Source organism: Dermochelys coriacea, chromosome 6, assembly GCF_009764565.3.
Source record: "Dermochelys coriacea isolate rDerCor1 chromosome 6, rDerCor1.pri.v4, whole genome shotgun sequence".
NCBI classification, from domain to species: Eukaryota; Metazoa; Chordata; order Testudines; family Dermochelyidae; genus Dermochelys; species Dermochelys coriacea.
Genome location: NC_050073.1, coordinates 10,405,005 through 10,410,221, shown reverse-complemented (window position 1 = coordinate 10,410,221; position 5,217 = coordinate 10,405,005).

The window sequence follows — 5,217 nt, the reverse complement described above, 5'->3', positions numbered from 1 at the left end:
CTCATGCCCAGACCACATGTCACGATCCATCCGGATTCCCAGGGATCCCCCACACAAGCCGTGTGTCAGGATTTGCACCAGCATCCCCAAAGACCCATGCCCAGACTATACCTCAGAATTTGAACTAAGATTTTCAAGGACCCTGCGCTCAGATTACGTGTCTGGATTGACCCTGGGATGCCCAGGGACCCCCTTACAGGCTGCATGTCAGGATTCACCCCCAGATGCCCAAGGACCCCGCACCCAAGCCACACCTCCAGATTTGTCTCGGGATGCCCAGGGACCCCATGCTCAGGACTCATGTCCAGATTCATCCCAGGATGCCCAGGGTCTCCATTCCCAGACCATGCATTAGGATTCGCTCAGGATCCCCAGGGACCCCACTTGCAGGCTGTGTGTCAGGATTCACCTCAGGATCCCCAGGAATCCCACGCCCAGGTTGTGCATCAGGATGTGACCCGCGATTCCCAGGGACCCCATGCACAGGCCATGTGTCAGGATTTGCAACTGGATCCCCAGGGACCCTGCGACCAGACTGCACGTCCAGATTCACACTAGGATCCCCAGGGAAGTCATGAGCGGGGGCAATGACTTTCTGGTCACATGCCCCATCTTGACTCAAAGCAGTTCCTTCTGCCATGGCCCATTCAGCCTCTAGGAGGATCCTTCCCCCGCACTTGTGTTTGCTGCTCCTGGTATTTCACCACGAGTGGCTGGGTGGGCATATCGCTCTTGCCGGCGGGATTCTGGGCATCCCTCAAGAAGCAGAGCCAGTGCCTTCTTAGGATTGCTGGTCCTGTGGGACTGACAGGAAGGGGCGCTCCTGATGGCTCTTTGGTGTGAACGGCCCAGCAGTGAGCCTGGCAGAAGCCCTGTTTGAAACCTGACATTCTCCCACTGGCATTCCCGGCATAGCACTCCTCCTGTTCTAGCTTCAGGCATTCAGCACCATTATAGCCACTTCTCGGTCTTCCACCTACTAAGCCAGGTAGACATAGGCTCAAGGGCTTCTTCTGCCCTTCTGAGCCAGTGATCCCAGTGGAGCATTGCGAGGTGCACTGTGCTATTTTGGTGATGCTAAGCAGGGCTCCTTCCACTCCCCCGGGGCTTTGTGCTATTGAGTTTGTTGCTATTCACTCTGATGTTCCTGCTCACCCATCTGACTGTGGCTAGTCAGGGCTTGATGTGGGGCACGCCAAGCATCTGTCAAAGGGAACTGCTGAAATGTCACACACAGGACACCTGGGGCATCGGCGCCCCCCTCCCCCTGCTGTGCCTCCGTTGAGCTTTACTGGGCTGCCCTCTTGAGGAGGCTCACTGACATGGCATAGAGATGCCAGGGGGCCGGGGCTGCCATGCACAGCTGGGAGACGCGTGGTGCAGGGGTGAGGGGGGTTCCGCTGTGCGCTATTTACCATTGCCCTGTGAAAGAAGGAACCACACTGCAGAAAAAAAGGAGTACTTTTGGCCCCTTAGAGACTAACAAATTTATTAGAGCATAAGCTTTCGTGAGCTACAGCTCACTTCATCGGATGCATTTGGTGGAAAAGCGACTCACCAGCTGTCATGCCCCCGTGTGGCTGGGCACAGCATAGCAGGCTCTCTTCCTCTTCCACCCTTTATCCACAGCTCTGCGGTGGTCTGCTTCTTGGGACTCGGCCTTGCAGCCAGAGCATGTATAATCCCACCCCTTCTGGGGTAACAGAGGGTCCAAGAAAACCATCACCTGGCGGCCTCACGCCAGGTCTTCCACTCTAGGCTAACCAGTGCTCCTGCCCCTTGTGTCAGGGGGTTTCACCCCAGCTTCACCATAGCCAGTAGGAGAACCCAGGCCCTCCTTCTACTCCAGGTGCCAGCCCAAGGGCCCTATAGCAAGCAGCTCATGTCTGCTCCCTCAGACCTGCTGCTTCCTCCCTGGGCTATTTCCTAGCTGAGTCTGTCTTGAGGTCTTTCCCAGCTCTGCTCCTCTGCACCCTCTCCCCAGGGTCTGCAATGGTCTCACCTGCTCTTGTAGTGAGCGACACCTCCCAGGGATTTCTCCGTGGCGGCCCAGCTCCTGTCTGCCTCTCCCCAGGCTTGCTGTGCATCCATGTCTCTCTCCCCCACTGCCTTGGGCCTCTTTGTCTGCAATCAGCCACCCAGCTCCTCCCCAGCTGGGCCTGCAAACAGAATTACCCCACCTTCCCTCCAGGTGCAGACAGGTTGGCTAACTGAGTGCCCATGCTCCCATTAACCCTCTTTCTGCATGGGAGAGGGCGTATACCCCATCACACCCACAAACTCAGCCCCTGCACCAAAGCCTGGGGAAGTAACAGGAATCTGTCCATTGAACTCAGTGGACTTTGGATCCAGCCCTGAATACCTAAAGGATGTGGGTTGCCATTGTGACAGCTGCCCTCCTGGCAGGCACACCAGGAATTGAACTGGGGAACCTCTAGAGCGTTTGCAGTAGGAGCTAAAAAGCAAAGGCTCCCTAGCTGGGGCTGTAACAGACACACAGCGGCTATGGCTCAGGCACGGGGGGCACATATAACCCACACTCACCCATGGGTTATATCATGTTTGGCTGAAAGTGACACTGTGTAGGTGGAGAGAGGGATGACTCCCACAGATGGGTGACATATTCCATCTAGTAAAGATGCATTAAGCCCCTGATCCTGCTCCCATTGAGGTCAGCTGCTAAACTCCTACTGACTCCAGCGGTGAAGGATTTGGCCCTGAGAGAACGTACAGACTGAGCGCTCAAAAGGGAACATGATACACATCTATCGAACAATGACTGGTCTAGAGAAGGGAGATCAGGCACTTCTGCTCTCCTTGCCTCCTAACATAAGAACGAGGGGACACTAGATGAAGGGGGGAAAATTCAAAGCCAATGAAAGGAAATACTTTCCACACAATGTGCCATGAGCCTGTGTAACTCACTGTCACTGGAAGTTGTTGAGGTTCAGAATTGAACAAGCTTCCAAAAGGGTTTGGATGTTTATATGGAGATCAAGAACTTCCAGCGTTATCATAATTAATGATAACAAAAACATTGGCAGGGATATGTTTCAAGGTTGAAGATAATCTCTATTAAAGACCAGGATGAACCCTGCTTGGGGGCAAATTATCCTACCTCTGCCTCTTGCAGGGTTCTTTCACCTTCCCCTGAAGGGACAGGACAGTGGATTAGATGGACTGTGGCTCTGATCCAGTCTGGCAATTCCTCTGTTCCTAGCTGTGGCAAGCTCCAGGAGAGTTTGCTGTCTGCCTTCATCTCTATAACTAGCATCAGTTCTTGCTGCTCCGTGGGCACCAAGCACTGGTTTTGGGACTGAGATCCCTGACAGAGGGGCTTGCCCGCATGTTGTTTGTGGCCACCTCTCTTCAGGGACTGGGGTATACAAGCTGCACTAATAGCCTGCACTCCGTCTCATTTGAATGAGCGGCTGAGCTGCAAGGCCCTGAAACCTAGGACTGCTCAGCAGCGGGATAACAAAATCTTTTTCATGGGACATTCAATACTGGGCCCTCCTTGAAGCAAATTAGAGGAGACATCACAGGACGGATACTAAATAATTCCATGCTCTGTAAGAGGCAGCATCAAAAGGAGAAATCACAGCATATATCAACTGGTAATAGAAACTCTGGGGGTGTATTTTTTATAGCAGCTGCTGCTGAAATACCAGTGCGAGAGATGACAGCTCCAAGGAAGAGCTGTCTGCCAGATGTCAATCCACACGACCATGTGGCCATACAAACCAACCAGGATTAATTTGCAGAGTGAACTTTCCTGAGGCACGCCGTCAAAAGGGGAATGGATAACTTTGCTGGCGTTTTGCTGGCGAGAGGGGGCTCCGGCAGCACTAGTTACCCATGGTGGGAGGGGGAAATCAGGCAGGATGGGAGAGGTTAGAGTCTGAAGGACTTTAAAAAAACCACAAGGGCCTGATCCTCAACTGGTATCAATCAATGTTGCGGCACTGACTTCAGTGGAGCCATGCTGATGTGCAGCCATGGAAGGTCTGCTCCTAGGCTTGCTGCTTCAGGGCATAAACCAACCTCTAATGGGGGCTGGGAAGATGATGGTCCTACAACTATCAGCAGTCAGGGTCTCGGACCTTCTGAAACACTAGCTGGAGGCTACACAGATGGCTCCCTGCCCTCATCCAGCGTGGCGATTCTGATCCTCCTAGGGAGTCTCCTGTCCATTGGCAGGGGAGTTTGGAATGGTGGAGTGTACTGGACTTTCCCGAGAGGAAGGAGGTAGGAAAGGCCCTTCTGAAGAGCCAAAGCTAGGGGCACTGGAGAGAGAGACACAATCTGCAAACCCCATACAGGCAGAAGGGAGAAAAAGGCTTTTGGGAGAGCTGGAAGGCTATGCTATGCACCGCAAGGCTTTGGGTAATGACACCTACCCTGTGTTCTCACACCAGGATGGGGCTGTGCAGCATTCAGGGCAAAAGCCACGTGGCAAAAGGCTCATCTGCAGCTCCATCGCCAACTAGGTGTGATGGAGCTGAGGATGGAGCTGAAGGTCCTGTTTGGGCTGAAAATCTATGGATCAACTTGTCACGTATTTTCTGGCCCCTCCCGCAGGGATCTCCAGATCTCTTCCGAGACAACTGGGAGTGACTCAGGGTGGTTATTAGTTAAATCCCTCTTGTTGGGAGCCCATTGTTTGCACCCGTTCCGATTTGGCTAGAACTGCTCTTGGGCAAGAGCTACGAGAATGAACTACTGCTTCCTGTTTGCCTCCATTTCCTTTGCTACAGGACGGTTTGTTTGTTTTTTTGTAATATCTCTGCCGCGATGAGCTATTCATTTCATGTTTGGGATGGCAGATCCTGTCCTATGACAGTCTCCCACCAGTGCTTCTGACCCTCTTGGCTTTAAGCAGGCCAGCTGCTCTTGGGGACAGTGGGGCCAAGTGGAAAGAGCACTGGATTGAGACTCATGAGAGACAGGGTTTATTCCCAGCTCTGCCACTGGCCTGCAGGGTGACTTTGGGCAAGTCACTTTGCCCCTCTGTGCCTCAGTTTCCCTATCTGGTGCTAATGATAGTGAGTGCCTTTGTAAAGAATGTTGAGATCCCCTGATAAAAGGTGCTAGGTATGATTATTAGGCAGAGGGAATCATCTTGGGAGAAGACTGGAGTAGGGGAAAGGAGAGTAAAGGGAAAGTTTGGGAAGGGCTGGAAAAGCATGAAGAAGGGTGTCAAGCAGGGGGAAAGGG